Source organism: Apodemus sylvaticus, chromosome 2 (assembly GCF_947179515.1).
Source record: "Apodemus sylvaticus chromosome 2, mApoSyl1.1, whole genome shotgun sequence".
NCBI classification, from domain to species: Eukaryota; Metazoa; Chordata; class Mammalia; order Rodentia; family Muridae; genus Apodemus; species Apodemus sylvaticus.
Genome location: NC_067473.1, coordinates 116,665,574 through 116,689,818, shown reverse-complemented (window position 1 = coordinate 116,689,818; position 24,245 = coordinate 116,665,574). Strand labels below are relative to the sequence as shown.

Below are 24,245 nucleotides of genomic sequence, written 5' to 3'. Positions count from 1 at the left end.
GCACTGCCACGGGAATTGCCTTCGCTCTTGTTCTCACGGGCAGATGAACCCCTGGTGAACCCCTACCCTCTCCTGGTTGTGTGACAAAGATGGACTCTTGGGATCCAAAGACTGGCTCTTGGGATCTCTGATGGTGAACCTTGATTGTCAGCTCTGCAGGATCTGTAACCACCTAAGAGACAAATCTCTGGGTTATCCTCAAGGGAGTCTCTAAATTAGGTTAACCGAGGTAGAAAGACCCAACCTAACTGTAGGTGGGCCTGCTTGATGGAAAGGATTCCCAGCTTGAAAAAAAGAAGAAAGCAAGTTGAACAATGGAACAATGTAACCAGGGGCTGCCCCACGCCCCTGGTGCTAGGGCTCCCCACTGTAATGAATGGTATTCTTAAATTGTGAGCTGATATAAATCCTTCCTTCCTCCCTCCCTCTCTCCCTCCTTCCTTTCCCTTCCTTTCCCTTCCCACCCCTCCCTTGCTCTCCCCTCCCTCCTTTCCTCCCTCCCTCCCTTCTTCCCTTCCTTCCTTCCTCCCTCTCTCCCTCCCTCCCTCCCTTCTTCCCTTCCTTTCTTCCTTCCTCCCTCCTTCCCTCCCTCCCTCCCTCCCTCCCTCCTTCCCTCCCTCCCTCCCTCCCTCCCTCCCTCCCTCCCTCCCTCCCTCCCTTTCTTCCTTTCTTCCTTCAGTAGCCTTGGCTATGCCTATTTTCTCAGCCTTGAAAAGAGTAATACAGGACAAGAGAGGAGGCCAGGCTGGGACACACAGGCCGTGGCTGTACAGCACACTGGAGTATGAGGCTAAGCCAGTGAGGGCTGCTGATTCCCACCACAAGCTCCCCAGTCCAGCCCACAGAAGACTGCCATTGAGGCTTTCAGACCCAACTCGCTCTTGACAAGGGCGCTGCTGCTCTTGAGTTATTTGAAGCAGAGTTGGTACTTGTACAGTCGCTCCTCTTGGCTGGTGTGCACATCCACAGAAGGCTGGGCTGCCAAAATGTCAGTGATCTCATACTCAGTGTGTAGAAGTTTCTCCATCTGTGGCAGCGTGGTGGTGCACAGGTCCAGCTTCCACAGGGAGGCTTTCCTCTGATACTGTACAGGAGGTCCGCCACCACAGACGGGGCACTGATGGACTAGAGTCCGCTGATGTCTTGATACGTCCTGTGGTCCACATGGCACCCACAGTGTCCAGATCCCTGTGTCTGGCGAGCAGCACACAGATGACGTCATGGCCTCCCCTACCTGTGACGTGCCATTCTCATCTGCTAGCTCTGCCTGCTGCGGACCCTTGCAGCAGGCAGGAAGTCAGATTAGGCCAATGGGCTCATTTTGTAAGGCAGGGATGATGACAGGCTCAGTCTTGGGTGCAGGAATGGAAGTCATGACTGGAGGTCAGGCTGGGACCTTGTGATCTGGCATCAGCAAATGCACATCCATGGCTGGGCTGGGTTTTGAGGCCCCCTTTGCAGCGACTGTGTATCCTCTGGGAGTGCTGGGAAGGGCTCACTTCTCCAGTGTGGTGTCCGACTGATGCTGTTCTTGGGCTGGAAGAGCTCATTGTAGTCCTCAGAACTCTGGATCTCAGCCTGGGACTCACGCTCGGCCCTGTCATCTTTGTTGTTGGGCTGTGCAGTTCACTCTCTATGCTCTACCCTCTGAGGTTTGCTTCAGGTCATGATGGGCCACCCATAGATGTGGTGGAGGGAGACACCAGGGTTGGGGGTCAGCTGTCAGGGGATGGCTGGCCTGCACAGGGTCCTGGATCACAGTGCCTGTCCTGGTGACTCGTCAGGTCCATCACATAAGAGGAGACTTTACTGTGGGAGAAGGCCACACCTATCAGCTCATCATAGATGGCCGGGTCAGCTACCTTGTCCCAGCTGACAAAGGCCACATCAAAGTAGTGCTCAGGCTCCCAGCCATAGTCCCTCAGTGAGTCCTGACAGCCACTGTACAAACAGCAACCATCAGGGTTGAAGAGGATGCTCCTAACAGGCCCTGGCTCCCCTTCAGTGCAGCTCACCCGGGACGTCTCCGTGTCCCAGGAGTGGATTGTCCTGTCAGAGCTGCCAGAAGCTAGGGGATACTCACTGGGGAGAAACTCCACCAGCTTGACAGGCCCTGTGTGACTGGGGAACTCAGACATCACCTTGCCAGCTGTCAGATCCCTGTGCGGTCAGCTGCTGCTGCTGCTGCTGCTGTGGTTGGCCATTGCCCAATGGGGCTGAACCAGAGACACCACACAGCCTGGCTGTGCCCCCTGGATAGGAAGACACAACCATTCCTCCTGATGTTCTATTTATTCCACGGGGTGAGAATAAGATCACTGCCACAATTCTGAGCCAGATTTAAAGCAAACTTTGTTTAAATACTGGCTGAGATGATGGACTTTGACCAGGTCCATTCCAGGGTTCCCAGAAAACGGCCATGTCGGCCAGACGTTTATGTTTTTGTTTTTTCGAGACAGGGTTCCTCTGTATAGCCCTGGCTGTCCTGGAACTCTCTCTGTAGACCAGGCTGGCCTCGAACTCAGAAATCTGCCTGCCTCTGCCTTCCAGAGTGCTGGGATTACAGGTGTGCGCCACCACTGCCCGGCCGGCCAGACGTTTATAAAGGCAAACCCATAAGGCTACGTTCTTCCCGGCTACGTGTGATCAAGTATATCGGGTGCAGTTGGGCTGACCAACCTTTTTAGGGAGGTGAAAACATTTGCCTTGTTATCTTACATAAACAATGTCCTCAGCATTTCAGGAAGGATCTGTCCTTGGGCAGGGGGTTCATGGGTTAGAGGCATTTTAATGTTATGGATCTCTTAGGCACAGTAATTAAAATTTACACATGATGTTGGCTCTTACAGTCCTATAGCATGATGTTTGAGTCCTGGGAACCTAAGGCCACAGATTCACCATAGGTGTGGAAATCCAGACTGCAGGTGTTGGCTTTGTACCCCATGAGTGTTTGGAGAATTTTGGAAGCTTTAATCCCAGTCTTTGGGAGGCAGATGCAGGCAGATCGCTGTCTTTGAGGCCAATTGTGTCTACATAGCTAGTTCCTGGACATCCAGGGCTACACAGGGAAACCCTGTCTCAAAAAAATTGTGTGTTTTAGGTAGGATGTACTTTTGCAGAAGCTACATCCCTTCACACACACACACACACTCACTCTCTCTCTCACACACACACACACAAAAGAGGAAGATTTAGAGTATAGTAAGGATGGTAGTGGACTCCTTTCTAATGTCTCTAACCTCATTAGCCTAGGAAGCTGGCTAGGTTTCCAGTACCAGGCATCATTTCCCTCTTGTTGAGCGAGCCTTGAATCCAATTAGGCAGCTGTCGGTTGCCACAGACAGATGAGCGCTGCTTCTCATACACCCAGCCTACACCCAGCCGTTGTGGTTCAGAGGTGTTGCGGCTGGGTAGGTCTGTTTAGTTGATCCCTTCCCTTCCTTTGGCAGCTTGCATAGTATTTTCTGGAACCAAGAAAGCTAGACCACCAAGGGCTTCATTGATCGATCATCTATATATTGTTTTAGGAATCACCTGGACTGCGCTGTCCGACTCTTCAAAAGGAGGCTTCTTGCATCTGGTACTGGGATTTTTGTTAGTCTATGCTTTTGTGGAGAACATTATCAACCAAGTGGCTTAACTTCCTTTATATATACATATATATTGTACATATTATATGTATATTTATATATATGAATGTATGTACATGTCTGTACATACACACAAATATAGTGTATAATTTTAGGTAAATATAAAGTAATTTAACTCCTTGGGGCTTATCAGGGCTGTCTCCCCCTGTGTTTATCTCCTTTCCTCTTCTTCATTTGGGGCTTGTCTTAGTCACTGTACTATTGCTATGAAGAGACACTATGTCCAAGGCAACTTTTTTTTAAAAAAATATTTATTTATTATGTATACAGTGTTATGCCTGCACATATGCCTGAAAGTCAGAAGATGACATAAGATCTCATTACAGATGGTTGAGAGCCACCATGTGGGTGCTGGGAATTAAACTCAGGACCTTTGGAAGAGCAGTCAGTGCTCTTAACCTCTGAGCCATCTCTCCAGGCCCCAAGGCAACTCTTATAAAAGAAACCACTTAATTGGGGCCTTAGAGTTTCAGAGGTTCAGTCCACCATCATCATGACAGGGAGCATGGTGGCAGGCAGGTAAACATGGTGCTGGAGAAATAGTTGAGATTTATATCCTGATCTGTAGGAGTGTGTGGGAGGGTGGGGAGCAGAGGGGGAAAGAGAGAAAGAGAACAATTAAGTGAGAAAGAGAGAGACAGAGAGACAGACAGAGAGACAGACACTGGGGCTGGCATGGGCTTTGTGTGTGTGTGTGTGTGTGTGTGTGTTTTGGATTTGTTTTTTTTGAGACAGTGTTTCTCTGTATAGCTCTGGCTGTCCTGGAACTCACTCTGTAGAACAGGCTGGCCTCGAACTCAGAAATCCACCTGCCTCTGCCTCCCAGAGTGCTGGGATTACAGGTGTGTACCACCACCACCCATTTTGGCATGGGCTTTTGAAATTTCAAATCTCATTCCCAGTGACACACTTCTTCAACAAGGCCACACCTCTTCCAGCAAGGCCACACCTCTTCCAGCAAGGCCACACCTCTTCCAGCAAGGCCACACCTCCTCATCCTTCTCAAATAGTACCAGTCCCTGGTGACTAAGTATTCAAATATATGAACCTATGGGGGCATTCTTATCCACACTGTCACAGAGCCCTTCTCCCTATTCCTGTTTCTCATGTCATATTGTAAGACCCCCCAAAACCGAGGGTGCCTCAGCACCCCACACCCCGGAAGGCGACACCCAAATCACTCGGAAGAACCGGTCTCGATGCAATAACATGAGGATTTCTTTATTTCAAAATTCTGGGTTCCACAGTCGTACACCACGCAGGGTTAGAGGACTGTGAACCACGAGTGCCGAATTGTGACAGCTTTTACAAGTTTACCACAAAGTCCGCGACTCACAAACCAATCATTTCTTAGCATGGAGAGCCTGCGAAATATGAGTCAATTGATTTGTACCACTCCATAGTTTTTAGGCCAATCAGTTTAAATTGTTGGAGCCCATGCTCAGTGGACCAATTAGTTTCCTATTTTCTTGAATGTCTACAGCTGCGTGAACTCCTGCATAGGGGTAATGGCATAAGTTTACAGAAGCAAGATAAGCTTAGCCCATTTCCAGTTACTGTATGGGGCCCGGATCACCTATTCAAGGCCTTTCTGCTAGTTCTAAACAAAGGGCGGGTTCTGGAATGTGACCTTTTACCTAGTTTCTAACAAAGCGAGATAGCATTTTAAACTTCTGACTTCTTGGGGTCATTAGAGTTAGGCTGTATTATTTTCTGTCCTTTCAATATCTCCTGCTCCTTTGCTACCCTCCCAAGCTTCCCCAGCACTGTGATCGATCCCTTTATACTTTCCCGGTTTCTGTGGCTACTCCATGGTTTATAGTTGCATCTGAGGATCTGGAGCCAGGAGCTGCAGATGAGAGGGCGTGTCTTTCTGGGTCTGGGTCACTCACTCAGCATGGTCTTTTCTGGTTCCATCCATTTACCTGCAAGTTTTATGATTAAAATTTCCTTTATAGATGAATAGTATCCCATAGTATATATATGCACATTTTCATTATCCATTCTTCTGTCAAGGAAATTTAATTTTTTCTATTTCTTAAACATCGTGAATAGAGCAGCAGGAAGCATCGCTTAGCAAGGACCTAGGGAGTAGGATCGCCAGTCTCTTGGGCAGATGCCCAGGAGTGGAATAGCGGGATCATAGGTAGTTTGATGAAGATTCTTTATAGTGATTTCCAGAGCAGCTGCACCAATTCGCATTGCTGTCAAGAGTTAATCAGGGTTTGTCCTCTTCCTCCATAACCCAGCAGCATCTGCCGTCAATTGTTTTGTTGATCTTGACCATTCTGACTGGGGTGAGACAAAACCTCAAAGTTGTTTTAATTTGCATTTCTCTGCTCACTAAGGATGATGAACACATTTGAGGCATCTCTTAACCACTTTTATTTCTTCAATTGAGAACTCTTTATTCAGATTTCAAGCCCCCCTTTTAAATGGTTTCACTAATGGTTTTGGGATTCATGCACACAAGCAAATATTGATTGACAGTCTCTCAACATCACATCACCTCGGTCATTACATTTTCATTCTGTGCTTCTCCATTGTGCTTCCTCTTGAGGCACACTTCAGCTCCAGGCTATCCAACACTCCCCCTTCTCACTTTCTGGGCACCCACACAAAGGTGTACTTACACACAGATACATACACATACATGTAAATGAATTAAAAAATCATCTTGGTCTACAGCTAAGTTACCCTGAATGTATCCAAACTCGTTTGACCTTAGAAGCTAAGCAGGGTCTGGTGTGGTTAATACTTGGGTAGATGAAATAATCTCACAGCGTCGTAGCTTAGGACTTGTTAAAGTGCTTGCCACACAAACAGAGGATGATCTGAGTTTGGGTTCCCGAGTGTAGATGGCCACTGCGATGTGCATGTGTGCTCTTTGTGCTAAAGAGGCAGAGACCAGCAGGTCCCTGGGGCCTGATAGCCACATGGCCTAGCCAAACTGCTGATTCCCCAGGTCTCAGTAAGAAATTGTGTCTCAAAAAACAAAGCTAAGAAGTAGCTGAGGAATAATACCTTAGGCTGACCTCTGGTTTTTATATGTACCAGTGCACACAGATACAGACACATGCACACATATACATACTCACCCACCCACCCACCCGCATACATTAATATTTTAAAACAATGATAATTTTATTGTCTTTCATGTTTTTTGTGGGGCAGGAATTTGAAGAGGACTCTCTTCAGTTTAGTGAGTAGCTGGGGCTGCACCAGAATGGCCTGAATGGCCTTGTCTCTCATCTTTGGCATTTTCTGCAGGCTTTGCTGCATGGTTGCATTAGGCTTCCTCACAGCTCAAGGGCACTGCCACTGCTGAAGGTGTGACAGGGTCCTAGGAACCCAGCAGAAGTTCGCCAAGCCTTGGAAGTCACATAGCATCACTTCCACAATGACCGCAAACCTAGCAGATCAAAGAAAGGAACTACACCTCACAGTGGGTGGATGACAAAGCATTGTGAGCCGAAAGGCTAGAACCGAAGGGAGCCCCGCCCAGTGAGGGCAGCAATGTCTTTGAAAGACATTCCTCAAGAGGGCACTGTTGTCACAAGACAATCATTCTAGCTCAGGAGGCTGGCAGAGAGGAAGTTGGTACTGGCCTTGGTCATCTTTCCTGTTGCGTGGAGCCTGTGGTGGCAGGAACAGTGTATATGATCATGTGTGTGTCCTGAGGGAAAAGAACCTAGCCAGTGGGTAGCATGCATGTAAGGGGACTTTTCACAAAGGATCTGCTTTGAAAGCTAGGCAAGTGGTACCCGTGAGGCCCAGGCAGAGGTCCGAACTTTGGGTAGGATGTACTAGTGTTTCGGCAGAAGCTACAATCTGTAGCGTCATCACTGGCCTGAAAGACTGATGGAGACAGCCAGTGGATGAGATTGTCTACTGAGAGTCTAAAGTCAGAAGGAAAAGGGCCACAGAGAGAAAGCCAGAGGCCACCAGTGTTTGTAGAGAAGAGCTGGAAAGGAAGACTTAAACCTAAGTCAGAGAAGTAGAAGGAAGACACAGTGGGAACAGTGACTGGGGTTGAGGCAGTTTCTGGGAGGAGGGGGTGGTCAAGTGCACTTACCAAGGCAGTGTGGCTCAGTGGGTAGGGTGCTTGTCTCATAAGCACAGAGCCATGAATTAAATTCGAAGTACCTCATAGTAATCCAGTCATGGTGGTACAGTGCCAGTACCCCCTCTTACCCCCCAGAAGATAGAGGTAGGAGGATCAGAAGTTCGAGGTCATCCTTGGCCTCCTAGTTAGTTGGAGGCTAAACCTGGGCTGCATCAGACCCAGGCTCAGAACAACAACAGAAGATCTGAAAACAAGGAGGTCAATGGTGACTTCAATGATGACATTGCAGGAAGCCGGGCAGGCTGTCATTAGCCAGATTATAGGGGAGGATGGTAGCCGGAGAGGGTCAAGGTCTGTGGGCTAGCACCTGTTTTTGTTTGCTTACTTTTGTTTTTTGAGATAGAGTCTCCGTGATGCTGGCTCCTAGAACTTGCTATGTAGCTCACAAGAGCCTCAAATTCACAGTAATGCTCCTGCCTCAGCTTCCCAAGTGAGCCATCATACCAGGCACAAAAGATTACTGCGTTTTAAAATCTCGGGTAAGAGCTGGTGAGATGGCGCAGGGGATCACGTGTTTGTTGCCAGCACTGACTGATTGAGTTCTGTCTCCAGGACTCCATGGTGGGAGGGAAGATCTGGTCCTCCCAGATTGTCCTCTGACCTCGTATGTGCATGTCCACCACCCCAATAAGCAAATAAATGTAACTGAAATGCATTTAAACATAAAACAAAGGTTCGGGTAAGACTAAGCTTGCGAACAGGCAAGGGACCCTTCAGGGTGACAAATTGAGGCCAGAAGAGGAACATCTGAGGTGTTTTGCCTTGGGAAGAAGTGGAGGCTAACATCAGGTGAAAGGCTGAGCCTTAGGAGGGTTGAGTGGTCCTCCTTCGAGGAGGGGGAAGTGATGGTGATGTAGGGAGCCAGCTCAGGTGTGCAGGGTGAGCAGGGCAGGGCATGGGTGTGGAAGAAGAGTCCTGCCCCGGGATGTGTGAAAGTCAGCCTCGGCTCGGCCCACACTGGTTCTATACACCTAGCTAATGCTTATTTCATGTTGTGGTTCCACAAAAATGATTTTTCTCCTAACAACAATATGGAGACTGGAAGGCAGGGCTGTCTGAGGCTCTGGCCTCTTTCTGGCCTCTTTTCCTTGCTTTACGGAGGCATGAAAAGAATGTGTTTGCTTGTGAGGGAAGGGGAGACATGGAATTCTAGGTCAGTCCTGCAGCTCAGAGCATCACAGGGCTGGAGCCTTGCTGAGTCATGTTGCCTAGGAGATGGGAACAGCGGAGGGAGGAGGGAAGGGTAGTGGGAGACAGTTAGTTGTGCATAGGTATGGAGAAGGTTCCCTGGGGTTGGGTGGTGCCTTGTAATGATACGGCCCTGTGTATGTGTGTCTTTTTCCATTTTCATGTGTATGTGCATGTATGTTATCCATGCATGTGTGTATGTGTGTTTGCATGTGTATGTGGGACACGTGTGTGTGTGTGTGTGTGTGTGTGTGTGTGGTCACATGGATGGATTCGGAAGCATAGGTTGCCACTGTGATTATTTTTAATGATTCTCCTATTTTAGTCCCAGAGACAGGGTCTCAAGTCACAACTAGAGATTACTGATATAGTCCTCTTAGCCCACTTACAGTAGGGATGGATCCCTGTCTCCAGCTTCCTAGCTGAAATGACAGGCGGGTCACAATGCCTGTGCAGACTTCCTGGGATCAGAACTTTGGTCCTCATGCTTGTATAGAAGCGCTTTAACTGCTCTGGCATTGCCTCAGTCTGGCCTTTGGTTCTTATTAGCTTTGTACTCTTGGACATAATACTTAACACTGGACCTGTGATGCTCCTGTAAGGCCTTTAGGGTTTTATTAAACTCATGCAGCTATGGGATGCAAAGGGACTCAGGGTGCAGGTATAAAAGCATGCTTGGGTGCACATGTGTGTACTTCCATCTGAAGGCTGGACCTGATCCCTTAGATGTTGACTGAACTGGGCATCTGATGCCGTGGTCAGGGTTTTTCCATCTTCCTCACTGGTAGCAGGTTCCATACCTGCTCCTTCCTGGCCCTGACCAATTTTGGTGCTGTATCATCTGGTGGAAAGGAGTGCAAAAGTAGATGCTCAGCCAATCAGGACGCTGCACCCATTTGCCCACAGTGAGGAGTGGGCTAGAGATGTGTGTGATCTAAACAGGGCCAATCAGAGTCCTTCCTTGGTTCTTCTATGCAGAAGCAGACCTGAGGAGTCCTGGAGGTGGTGGTACTCCGCCAGCTTCAACCCCCGCTATGAGAACTGTAAAACCCTGGCCTTAGCCAGTGTTCTCTTGCTGTGAAGAGACGCCATGAGCACACTAACTCTTATAAAAGAATTAACTGGGTTTGGCTTACAGTTTCAGGGTGTTAGTCCAGTTTCACCACGGTGGGGAGCATGGTTATTCACAGGTAGTCATGCTGTTGGAGAGTTCTACATTGGTATCCACAGGCAGCAGGAAGAGAGAGACACTGGGCTTGGCTTGGCTTTTTGAAAGCCTCAAAAAGTGTATCCAGTGATACACTTTCTCCACCCAGGCCACACCTCCTGATCCTTTCAAATAGCACCACTCCCTGGTGACCACGCATTCAAATCTATGAGCTATGGGGGCTCATCCTTATTCAAACCACTACAACCCCCTTTCACCAGAAGGAGGGGAAGGGACCTCAGGTGGCTCAGTTGGTAAAGGCTGCCGTTTACAACAGTTCTACCGGGGGCCATTCCCCTCAACGCTCTCTTTTAATAACAAGGAATGAAGGTTTAAAGGATCCGAGAAGCCACTGATGGCTTTGCGGCCAGCACCAGCAGAGATAGGGTTAAGCCTGTCATAATGTTATATTACCCTTCCACGATGGCGATGGCGCAGTCATGGAGGCTCCAGCAGCATCTCTGTGGCACCCTTCACCGGCCAGGTGGACAACCACCGTTTGAGCCATGACTGCTCCCTGGGGTGAGCATTTTGCCTGAGGGTTAAAGAGTGAGTGTGTTCTCAGCTCACAGATGAACAGTGGGCAAAGCCTATCTGATGGTTAAAGTGTAAATGTCATGCTGAATTGGGCCAGGCTCTTCCAGAAGCCTGAGGCTTCAGACCCAAGAGGACTGGCAGAAAAATGCCTCGATCCGGGAGGGCACATGGGAACAAGCTTCAGGAGATGGTGGGCAACGTCTTCCCTCCTTTAGTGACTTTCCTCTGGGGAGGCTTCTACTTTTCCTTTTTTCTGGAAAGGTCAGGCAGCAGGGACTGCATTCCCACCCCCGCCCCCTCCCCGCCCCTGCCCCCCCTCCCGATCCCGCCCCTCTCCGTCCCTGCCCCCCTCCCGGGATCTCAGCTCAGGCCTCCCAGCTCAGGGGTGAGATTTCTCTTTCTTCCTCTTCTCAGAGAAGGATGAGCTCGCAAGTGACAAGAGTGGCATTCTGTCCTTCCTTTTTTCTTCTCCAAATGCTGAGAGAAGTGGGAGGCTAGCTTGCAAATGCCACAGAAGCCTGTAAATGCTGAGCGCAGACAGATGCCGGGAATAACTGGGGTTGCTGGGTTGAGGAGATGGGCGACTCCATCATCTGCTAAGAATCCATTGTTCTGCAGCTGCTTTGGACACAATTGTGAGGCTGAGGCAGGGGAGGCAGAGGGGGCGGGGTACAATGACTAGGTGTTTCTTTGCGAACCCTGGCTTTTGGGGGGGAGGTTGGGAAGAGGAGCGGGACAGGCTTAGTCAACAGGCGGTCCGCGGGTGCGTTTAGAACACCCAAAACCAGGGCCACAAAATCCCAACCACACAAAGCAGAGCAAAACAAAACAACAAAAATGCCCAAACAAAGAAAAGGAGGCAGGAGGCATCTCTTTGGAAAGATTTTGAACTTCTTTGCTTAAAAAGAAACTTTGAAGTCTCCAAAGACAAATCTAGAATGTTCTTCAGTGTTTCATGTTTGGAGTTCCAGGGCGTAGGTGGGCTCCATGAACTCTACGGGTAAAGGCATGGTGTGGATTATGAGTGTGTGGTCAAGGAAGACCTTGGAATTCTGCTGGGATTACAGCGATGCTGCACTGGGAATGGAAGCTAGGGCTTTGTGCGTGCTAGGCACGCTAGGCAAGTGCTTTACCAACCGAGTCCCATCCCCAGCCTGGGCTGGGAGTGCTGCTGGTGCCAGGATTCCCTTGTGGGCAGCAGGTAATGGTTTGACAAGCAGGCTGTGAATGGCCCTAACAGACATTTTATTTCCAAATGGGTAGAGACTTTTTTTACCTTTAATTTTAATTATTTTTTAAGATTTATTTTACTTATATGACTGTTTTCCCTGTATATATGTATTTATACCACATGCATGCCCAGTGCTGAATAAAATCAAAAGGTCAAAATAAGGCTTTGGATTCCTTAGAATTGGAGTCACAGATGGTTGTTAGGTACTGTGTGGGTGCTGGGAACAGAACCCAGATCCTTTATAAGAACCCTTACCTGCTCACTCCAGCCCAGGAACACATGTCTGATCCTTTCCAAAGGCAGGACTGAAAGCTATTCTTTTCTTTTTTTCTAGAAGTTTTGCATAGACATTTATCAACGTTAAATTATACAATATGTGGTTACAGTTTTTATGCAAATTTACTCTTTTAGGGACTGAAGAGATAAGATGGCTGTCAGCAAAGTGCTTTCCTCACAGGCATGAGGCTCTGAGCTGGACTCCTAGAGCCCACATTAAAAAGCTGGAGAGTGTTTTCATATTTGTAAGCCTTGTGCCAGAGAAGCAGGAACAGGCAGATCCCGGGAACTCACTAGCCAAACAGCCAGCCTAGTCTAGAGACTCAGAGATCTCAAACCCCCTCTCTATCTCCTCCCCACCAAACAGAAGTGCTGGAGAGACTACTCAGGGTGAGGCGACTCAGGGTGAGGAGCATTGCCTGCCCTAGTGGAGCACATGTGCTTGATTCCCTGCTCCTGCAGGGTGACTTACAACCATCTTGGTTGGTTGGTTTGCCATCTTCCAACTTGTTTGTTTTTGATTGCTCTTATATTATTACTATAATCATTCCTTAGATGCCTGCTTATTTTCCATCTGTAGACAGAAAGTGTATGGACCCAGATGCAAGGGCAGGTGAGGGAAAATTGGGAGGAGTAAAGGGAGAGGAAACCCTAATCAGAAAATATTGCAGGAAAATAATCTATTTTAAATGAAAGAAAAACATTTATTTGTATTTTATGTGCTTGGCTGTTCTGCCTGCATGCATGGATGTGCACCACATGCATGCCTGATGCCACAGAGATCAGAAGACGGTGCCAGCTCCCTTGCAATCCTACTGATTGCGATGGTTTCTATATGCTCCGCCCAGGGAGTGGCATTAGAAAGTGTGGCCCTGTTGGAGTAGATGTGTCACTGTGGGCACGGGCTATAAGACCTGCATCCTAGATACCTAGAAGTTAATCTTCTACTAGCATCCTTCAGATGAAGATGTAGAACTCTCAGCTCCTCCTGTACCATGCCTGCCTGGATGCTGCCATGTTCCTGCCTTGATGGTAATAGACTAAACTTCTGAACTTGCAAGCCAACCCCAATTAAATGTTGTCCTTTATAAGACTTGCCTTGGTCATGGTGTCTCTTCACAGCAATAAAACCCTAACTAAGACACTGATTTTTTTCTCAAAGAACCAACTTTTTGTTACATGGATTCTTTGACTTTTCCTGTTTGTTTGCTTCCATTTTATTAATTTCAGTCCTGAGTTTGGTTATCTCTTGCTCTGTATGGTTTTGGGGTGTTATTCCTTCTTTCTATTCTAGGACTTTGCTACGTGGTAAGTTACTAACAGGAGACACAGTGGTGGGATAATGAGGGAGGCTGTGGAGAATTGTATGATCTGCTGGAGATGGGGCCAGAGAGGAAGCGGATGCCTCCTCAGGCGGCTGGCTCCAGAGCTGGGGAGGAGGCTGGGGGATTGGATCTGGAAGAGAGGAAAGAGAGTTGTGGCTGAGGGGTTCCCAGGGAGCGCCTGTGGGAAGTAATGGCTGAGACAAAGGGATGTCTGGTGAGAGAAGCTCGGAGATGTGCACCCTCTGCTGGAAATGGGATGGAGAGGGCAAAGCAAGTAATCTTAAAGAAATGGAAACACGGCGGAGGGCTTCTAGGAAACAACATACAAGGTTGACCTCTGACCTCCACACAAACAGAAACACCCAAGGACGTTTATAGGTCAGTTTTTCTATTTTGTGGCAAGAATAAACAGTCACCCTTACTGTCACATCTTTGTATGCATTTTCTGCACACCAGCACACATCCCCTGAAAACACATTTTGGTTCGGGAAAGATGGCTCCATTGTTATGAGAACGTATCTGTCTTTCAGAGGACCTGGGTTCCGTTCCCAGCACCCACATGGTGGCTCATAACTGTCTGTAATGTCAGTTCTAGGGGATTTCTTTTCTTTCCATTTTTAAAACTTTTTATTGATTCTTTGTGAATTTTACATCATGCACCCCAATTGCACTCATCTCCCCATCCCTCCATATCTGCCCTATACCCTTTTACCCTCCCCAAAGAAAACAAACAAACAAAATTTTCTCATGAAAGCTGCAGTGCGTACCACACTTTTCCACACATCTTTACTTGCAAATGTTCATTGTGATGAGCCATTTGTCTGGTTCCAGGCCTCTGGTTTCTGTTACACCACTAGTACTAGAGCCTCACTGGGACTCCTCTCAGATCTCTTTTTAATCACCGCTAATTGTGATTAAACTCCTGTTGTTATCTGTGTCATGAAGATCCTGCAGCTTTGGTTCTGTAGTACTGGCCCCCTTTACACATTCCAGCAGTTGATTGATGGGGTAGATGTTGGGGTGGGCCAACTCAAAGTCCTGGACGTGGACTCGGGTGGTAGCTGAGCTGGGCTGCCTGCCAGCTCTCCTGTGCCTTCACCAACAGGGCCTGCTCTCCTACTTTACACAGGCGACAGGTAGAGCCAACTCTTCTGCCTGTGGCAATGAAGGAAATCATCAAAAAACAGAAAACTTGTGAAGATGGAATAGAACAAGAGGGAACATGTTCCGGATCCAGCAAGCAGCAGAACTTGGTAGCGTCAGTCATGTGGTTCTGGCTTTAGAGTCAAGAACAGGTGAGGTCAAGAACAGCAGTATCAACCAATCAGAGCCCCCGAGCTCCTAGGGACCAACCCACCAACCAAAGAGTACACATGGAGGGACCATGGCTCCAGTTGCCTATGTAGCAGAGGATGGCCTTTTCAGACATCGATGAGAGGAGAGGCCTTTGGTCCTGTGAAGGCTCCATGCCCCACAGGGCAGGGAGGCAGGAGTGGGTGGGTGGGCAGGGGAACACACTCACAGAAGCAGGGGGAGGGGGAGGGAATAGTGGTTTTTGGAGGAGAAACAAGGAAAGGGGATAACATTTGAAATGTAAATAAAAAACTATTAAAAACAAACAAAAAGAATAGACAGAGTTACTGGGACAATTGGTGATGGTTAGCTGGAGCTAAGAAATTAGCGGTGATTAAAAAGAGACCAGCATCACTGAGGTGAAATCTTCTGGAAGTGTTTTCTGAGAGCACAAAGAAACTGTTCCAGAGGCAGCCAAGATTGTACCTCATGCTGCAGCAGGACTTGGTAATCACCCAAGCGCTTCTGGTATTGAAGGCATGACGAGGTCATGGAGAGCAGCTGAGGCTTGGCACTGTGAGAGGCTGGGAAGGGCCATTGGTGAAGGTGCAGCCTCAAAGGCAGTCAAAGGAGGGATCATACAAAGAAGCTGAAGCTTGGCACCATGAAGAGAGCCTGTGAGAGGCTATTTGTGAAAGTGCGGCCTAGTTGCAGTGGAAGATCCCAGGGTATTGGAGAAGCCATGGGATGGTCACCAAGAACAGCAGCAGCAGTGGGGTGGAGTCAGCCAGAGCCTAGAATTACTACAGAGAAATGACCCAAGCCCTTTGGAGGAGCCCAGAAGATCGTGTCTGGATTCCAGACATTGGAACAAGAAGCTGTGAAGTTACAGTTGCTTGGAGACTCCAAGATGTTAGAGAGAGATTCCCAAGCTGTGAGATACCTCCAGAGGAAAGCTGCTAATGGAGTAGAACCAGCCCAAGAAAAAGACCTGTGTTACAGTCAACAAAACTGAAAGGAGTTGGACATCAGACACTGAGAAACAAAGTTTGGTATTCGCCCGGCTGGCTTCTGTTCTTGCTTTGTCCTGTATTTCCTCACTATGCAGTTTTAGAATGGTAATGTATATCCTGTGATGTTGGAAATATGGAATGTGCTTTTTGATTTTGATTTTATAGGGATTACACTTAAGAGATTGCATGAGATTTAAGAAAAGACTTCGAGCTTTGGACTTTTAAATATTGTTGAGTCTGTGATAGACCATGGGGACTTTGGAAGTTGGACTAAATGCATTTTGCATAATGCTATGGCTAAAAGACTATGGAGGCCAGGGAGTGAAACGGGGAGGGTTGAATAGGTTTGGCCCCCATAGATTCATGTCTCTTAGGGCCACTTTGAATCACCCGCTCCTTACATTTCTCTGGTTTGCCTGACACCAGGCCCCATCTGAGGTACTCTGGGGAGACGCTGAAACATTCTGTGCTTTGGTTGAGTCACAGTGAACTCAACTTTGCCCATGTGTCTCACCACATCATGAGACCTAGATTGGCTGGAGGATCTACAGTAACCTCGGATTGCTGCAACTTAAAATGATTTAGGGAAACAGATAGTAATTAAGATAATGGAAAATTGTTCCTACTGAGTCCTTCTTCCCCACCTTTGTTTTCTGATACTGAGAAGCTTGGAGGTACAAAGACAAATAAAAACCATTTCAGGCCCTGGAGAAGCTCACAGCTGTGAGGACAGACAGGTACTGTATAATTAAATTACAACCATTGGATCTTCAGGGTGTGGCCAAAAGCTATTAAGACAAGAAGATGGACTGGGAAGATGGACGTGACAGAGTGGGACACGCTAAGGTGGGCAGACACTGGAAGCCAGTTCATGAGACTGAGGTAAAGTTAGGCATGGCTGATGTGGTGATAAACTCCAAGGTGACTCAGGCAGAAGCTGACCAATAAGTAGATTTCCCAAGTTAGGAAGTAGGTGGTGTTCACTGCACAGAGCCAAGAGGGCAAGCTGGCCTTGCTGTTCCTGGTGACAAGTCTGTGGTGACAGGCTTGTGAGTCTGACTCTGGCTTTGAGACAGTTTGTCTCATCAAAGCAAAGTAGATAAAGTTATAACTGGGCTAGTGAATGGGGGAAGGGAGGAGCCCAGGGCTGAACATGTGAGTGACAGCCCAAGAGATCATTTTAATTATTTATTGTTGCAGAACAAACTACCCCAAAACTGAACATCTTAATATAGCCACTGTTACTGTTTAGTTTTTTGGGTTTTTTTGGTTTTGGTTTTTTGGTGTGTGCATGTGTACATGTGTACATGTGTACATGCATGGTAAAGCCCGAGGTTGTTGTCAGGCTTCTTCTTTGATCACCCCACCATAATATATAATAGTATTATGTATTGTATAATATATACTATTATATATTTAATATATACAATGATATATACTATATACTATATTTTGTGTGTGTGTGTGTGTGTGTAGCCAGACTTTTGGCTACTTTATGAATTTCTTTTTTGTACCACTGTATTCCACCCCTCAACACCAGGTAGGAGAGAAACAAGGTTAGTGAGGAAAGGGGGTATTGATATTGTTAGACCACTTCCTGCTTATTCAGGGTGTTGAGTTTCTTGGAGCAAGTTTGACCTTTGTAGTCAGGATGTCTTCAACCAGGAATGAGCAACCAGCAACCAACCAGCAACCAGAAACCGCCACCAGCAGCAGCAGCCACTACTTCTGCCTCCCTTTTGGGGCTTTAGCATGTTTATACCCTCTCAAGAGTTCTCAGAATTCCAAATATCATACACTTACTGAAATTACCTGCAGCCAGCAAAACCACACCCTTGCCAGAGCACGAGGCAGATCATAGTCAGCTGCTGTGGACAATCTAAAGTGGACAATCTAATCTAAAGTAGTCCCATATCTCACACCTGGGATTAAAACAAAAAATATTCCCATAACATTTCTGTGTTTTTAAAGGATCCGGAATTCTCACTGTGTATCTATCTATCTATCTATCTATCTATCTATCTATCTATCTATCCATCCATCTATTCATTCTTTTTTCAAAAGAAGTATTTTAGTTTGGAGGCTGGAGGATGGCTCAGTGGTTAAAAGCACTTCTGCTCTGTCATGAGGAACAGAGTGCAGTTCCCAGCATCTATGTTAGGTGGTGCACACCTTTAATCTCAGTGCTTGGGAGGAAGAATAAAGTAGATCTCTGAGTTCAAGGCTAACATAGTCTTGATATGTTAAAGGCGTGCACCACTACATCCCAGCTATTTAGTTTTATTTAATGTGTATGGTATTTTGGTTGCATGCATGTCTGTACACCATGTGCTTGCAGTGCCCACAGAAACCAGAAGAGGGCACCAGATCACACTGGAGCTGAAGTTACAGTGGGTGCTGGGAACTGATTCTGGGTCTTCTGCCAGAGCAGTAAGCATTCTTAACCACAGAGGCATCCCTCTAACCCTCCACCTTAATTTCTGAGACAGTTTCTCATTGAAACTGGAGCTCACTAACTAGGCTCTGTTGGCTGGGCAATAGCTTCAGGGATCCACCTGTTCCCCAGCACAGGGATTAGAGGCATGCACCAACTTTTTACATGGAGCTGCAGATACAACTAAGGTCCTCATGCTTGAGTGGCACACTCTCTCCTGGCTGATCAATCTCCCCCTCCCTTAATGTGGAGGCAGAATCCTCTCTCCCCATCAATAGTCGCAGTAGACCTATGCTGCCTGCTGAACCTTCCTTGCCGAGGACTCTTTTCCATCTTAGCCTAGAGATCCTAGCCTTCCACTTCACAAATGTGACCTAAGGTTTGCCAAACTCCAGAGAGAGAGAGAAAAGCTATCAGCAGGGGCTGCTCCCCTGCCTCCTCCGTGGATTACCTTATTCCACCATGTGGCCCCCTTCTGCCCAAAGGAAGGGCAGAGGCAGCAGAGCCACCTGTGGTGGTGCTCCTCCAGGGGTTGGAACAGCACATTTAGGCTGTGCCAAAGGTACTTCCTGTTCAAAGAAAGGAGGCTCGATGTAGGGCTCTGGCAGGTTGGTGCAGCCAGTGGAAGTGGTGAATGGGGGTCGTAACACAGCACAATTCAGTGCTCTCTCTCTATGCAAATTAGATTTGGAAGTCCCCAGGATGGGTCAGCTGGAGAACCCAAGGAAACTAACTGGCTACAGCCTAGAGCCAGTTGGAGTTTAGTCCCAGGTGTAGCACGGAGCTCAGGCCTGGCTACGTTGGAGCTGCAGGGTTTTCACTGCGAGTGTTCTAGCAATGACTGGAAGTCCAGGTCACAGGAGCTGGCCCCAGCACAGAAGAGCAGGGACAGCCGGGTAGGAACATTTTTCGTAGATAATTTTGCTGAGTGCAGAGAAGTTCAGATCAGAGTTCTCAGGATCCCATTCAGGCTGTCCATGCAGTCTGGGAACGCTGTAGGAGAGTCAATTTAATAATTAGCTGAAATGACACTTGGGCTGAGGCAGTCAGTGGTATGATAAAGGAGCTCATGTATCAAGATATCAGCTTCCAAATTCTGCACCTACCTGTTGCGGGAAATATTAAAAAAGGACCTGTCAACTCTCTAACCCCCTCAGGCCATCTTTCCAGTGGGGGTCTCGCTTCCATGCAATGCCCCCCACACCCCACGATCTGTCACCTCAACACCTAATTACCCAGTAGAATCAAGACTCTTAAGGCTTACTTAGCCAATCAGATTTATATATCAATAAAATCACACTTTACAAGTTGCCAATACAGTAATTTAAGAGCCAATTGATAATGATAAAAGCTTTATCCCCACATTTCTAACTTTGTGAAAACATAGCAACTTGTGACTGGTGAATGTCACTCAGGTACACGTCCGAAGCCATCTTGGTTCTTCCCTACCCTCCTGGAGCTCCTTCTCTGTGCCACCCTTAGCTCCGCCCCTTTTCCCTGTCCAATCGCAACCTCCTCTGCAGTAATGTAATTGGACAGGGAAAATCCTGTGACTCTCTTTCTAGTCACACTGAATGTGCTGATTAGTTTGAACTCTCAGCTTGATGCAATTGAAAATTGCCTCCTAGTAAGAGGATCTCAATGAGGAATTCACATTGTGAACGTGTCTGTGGAGGACTAACTTGATTGTTAGTTGATTGATAGAGGAGGACCTGGCCCACTGTGGGCAACACCATTCCCTAGGCAAACGGGTGTGAAGGAGCGTGAGAGAGGAGAAAGCTCCTGAGAGCACGGAAGCAGGCGTGCGCCTGCGTGGTGCGTGCATTTGCTTTTCTTTGACGGTGACTGTTGTTATGTGACGGGCCGCTTGAGTTTTATCTTAAATTCCCAATGATGGACTGCAAGCTGGAACTGTAATCTGAACAACCCTTTCTTCCCTAAATTGCTTTTTGTCCGAGTATTTTATCACAGCAACAGAATGGAATTAGCACACAGTCTCCCGAATATGAGCCATTTGTGCTGCAGCTCCACATGCCTTTGCCCCAGGGGACATCTCTAGGGAGAAAAACTCAACACATCACATCTGTACTCAACACAAGAGTCTATGGTCTGCAGCCCAGAAGGCCCCTGCCTACTCAGCCTCTGCAGGTCTTCTTCTGTCTTCCCAGTCCTCCCAGTCCATCTCTGCTACGGGGCTTATCATTTCTATACATGGATTCTCTCACTATTTGCCATTTTCTTCACTATATGAAATGTAGCGAGGCAATATATTTTATTTTCACTCTCTCACTAGACTGTAGTTGTCTTGCTTACCTCCACACCGTCAGAACTCAGCACAGTGTAGCTGACACACAATGCTAGATGTTAAAGTGTATTTACTTGATTTTATAAAATTAATTAATTCAAAAGGTTTTTTTCTTTGAAGGATCCACATAAATGTTTTGAATAAAATAAAGCTAATAGTATTTTCTTTTATTTTTTCTAACAAGTTCTACATGAGGCACAGTGTCTTAGCTCAGGTTGCTCAAAGAAAACATTGTTGATTTCGTGACTTAAACAAGAAAAATTCACATTCTCTTTCTTTTAGAGGCAGCAAGTCTGAGATCAAGTGCTGGAGGCCTCTGTGCTGGCTGAGGCTCTCTTCCTGGCCAGCAGAGTCCACCGTTATCAGAGGACAGCTCTCAGGAGTTGGCTTTCTCCTTCCACTGTATGTTCCAGGATCCAGCTGAGGTTACCAGGCTGGTGGTGTTTTTCCTGTGAGCCATCTCCGTCTCCATTTTTTATTACCTTTTTTTTTTTCTGATATAGGGTCTTACTCTGTAGATCAACCTTACCTTTCCAAGTCAAATATTTTTTAAAAATGTGTGTAGCTATAAAAATCAGTTTGTGTTCATTTGAAAAATATGCCCAGTATAGAATGGTACAAACTGCTGGGCCGTGGTGGTACACGCCTTTAATCCCAGCACTTGGGAGGCAGAGGCAGGTGGATTTCTGAGTTGGAGGCCAGCCTGGTTTACAGAGTGAGTTACAGGACAGCCAGGGGGCTACACAGAGAAACCCTGTCTTGAAAACAAAAAACAAAAAACATCAAAAAAAAAAAAAAAAGAATGGTACAAACTACAATAAAACCTCATCCACATATCTCAGTTTCTACTGATAGGTCCAGTTCTTGTCTTATCTTTCTTGTCTGTAGGATTTTGTGTAGATGTGTACCTGTGTGAGTTTAAGTACACACGAGTGCAGGTGTCCTTGGAGACCTGTTGGATCACTCAGAACTGAAGTTATGGATGGTTGTGAGCCACCATGTATAGGTGCTGGGAACTGAACTCAGGTTCTCTCAAAGGCTACCAAGTCCTCTTAACCACAGAGTCAACCGTCCCCCCACCTCTGCCCCAGAAATATGTATATTAAAAAAAGAATCCTAAATTAAGAAATAAACTGTAGAAGTACCATCTGGTTTTACTTCCCAGTCTTATGATCCCAGAAATAAGACTCAGACTCATTATATATTTACAAATACCTTGGCCGTATAACTAAAGTCTTCTCTGACTAGATCATAACTTAAAACCCATTTAACTTATTTTAACCTACGTTCCACCACGTGGCTGGTCAGCTGCGCTCAGGTACCATGCACCTGTCTTGTCATATCTTCCCAGGCAAATCTCCCATGCCTGTCTCTATCCCAGAATCCCTTCTGCCTCCTAGGTGTTTCACTTCCTATTTCCTGCCTAAGCCATAGGCCAGCAGATTTATTATTTATTTATTACTAACATAAGATATTCTCTCTACAATAAACAAAAGCAATCCTATGAGTCTTAGAATTCAGAAAATACATTTGCCTTTGATTGATAGTGAAAAAAACAACTAGAGCATAACCTTCTTCTACCTCATAAAAGGGATGTGATGACACAAATAATTTTTTTCCGAATGCATAAGGGATATTTGTTGGACTCAACTCTAATGTCTGGCAGCCAATGAAGGGAAAGGCAGCATGTGCTATAGCCATAAAAGTGAATGAAGACATGCTACATTTTACAGTAAATATGGATGAACCTAGAAAACATGATTTCTAAGTGGGGGAAACCAGTCACAAAGACCACATATTCTACAAATCCATTTATATAAGATTTAAATCCAGAATAGGCAAATTCATAGAGAAGAGAAAGCAGGCCAGCTGCCAGGGGCTGGAGGAGGAGTGGCCAGAGGAGCTTCCTTTTGGGTGGCAGGAATGTTTTCAACAGAATAAGATGATGAGTGTGAGTGTCCTGGGTTTGTGTGATCTGAAATGATTGAAGTGCTAATTTTTCTGATATATGTATTTTACCACAATAATAATAAATAAACGATCCAAGTAATAGTGGATGAAAAAAAAAATTAAAACAGGCTGGGATGGTGGCATACACTTTTAATCCCAGCACTGGGGAGGCGGAGGCGAGGCGGAGGCGAGGCGGAGGCGAGGCGGAGGCGAGGCGGAGAGAGAGGCAGAGAGAGAGAGGCAGAGAGAGAGAGGCAGAGAGAGAGAGGCAGAGAGAGAGAGGCAGAGAGAGAGAGGCAGAGAGAGAGAGGCAGAGAGAGAGAGGCAGAGAGAGAGAGGCAGAGACAGAGAGGCAGAGACAGAGAGGCAGAGAGACAGAGAGGCAGAAAGTTAGAGGCAGGAGCAGGTCCATTTCTGTGAATTCAAGGTTACCGTGGTATTGCATAAAATATCCAAAAAGCACCATCCCGCGCTAACGCCGGCTACTCTCTGACCCCGCAGAAGCCACCTCCATGGCTAGCCCCATTCAGAGACGGTACATCTTGTGGTTCTCTGGCTGGGATTCTGCTCACATTCCCAGTCATGCGCCCCTGTGCTCAGCTGTCACAAATTCCCACAACCCGGTAAAATCAAAACTCTAGAGTCTTGTAATTTATCAGTGAGATTTATATTAGCAAATTCTCAACCTACAAAACGCCTGCACAATGAACTCAAAACTCAGTTGGTTTAAACACAAGCTGTAACCCTAGTTGGGGCAAACGCACCTTACTTACTATTTAATCATCTACGAAATCCCCAGTCCTCACAGCTCCCAAGACTGTGTGGCTCTGGTTCCTCTTTCTCTCCTATAGGTTCCATCTTGTCTCCTCCTCTCTGTCCATTCCTCCGCCTCTTTCTGTACTCTCTGTCCTTGTCTCTAAAATTCTTAGCCGCCTTCCTTTTCCACTGCCCAATCATAGGCTCTCACCTCATCTTGTGCCTGCCCTCACCTGCGCGTAGACAACAATCCACATTTCCCCCCTTTGTCCAGTTAAAAGGCTCTTTCCTCTCAAATATAAATTGGACACAAAGCTATTACTATTTTGTAAATTATAAACTATAAGATACACCTAACATCCAGACCATCAATCTTGACAATTAAATAGAACACTCTGTCATCTATCCTAACTCAAAAAAGGCTTATAAATCCGTATCTCTTATGTCCTTGTTTTAGCTTGTATACTATCTGAAAACCTTCTTCTCAGATATATTCTCTCAATGCTAGACAGCCTAGATTGAGTAGGAGACTATAACTAGTCTTCAACACATCAGAAATCCAAGAACAACCAATATTACCTGGAAATAGAGGAAGCCTAAAACAGCTTCCAGAACTGAGACAAGTTGTAGAGACAGCTGCCTGCCTATACAGCCCTGTATGTCAGGAAGTGGGAGTATCAGTCTTCAGCCTCTGGCCCAGGATCTGACAGACCTTTGTGTCTGACAGAACTTCAAAATCAGAAGGACTGCCTTGGCAGAGATTATCAGTTGACTATTCTGTATAGTGTGTCCTTTTTCTGGACAGTATTTTGTCTGTGGATGAAATAGGCAATTTCTGCCCATTGGTTGCCTAGCCACATGTACCACCTCACCTGGAGGTACAGATGCTGAGCTGTTCTTTGAATCCACAAATGGGGAGCTGTTAGGAGCAGATATGTCTCAACAACAAGTGAA

The 24,245-nt window shown here is 46.8% G+C and overlaps 1 pseudogene; it reads right to left on the bottom strand.

Moving 5' to 3' along the window:
- Positions 1–790: 790 nt before the first annotated feature.
- The window catches only part of LOC127678045 (katanin p80 WD40 repeat-containing subunit B1-like), a 68,642-nt pseudogene continuing 45,187 nt past the window's right edge, over positions 791–24,245 (bottom strand).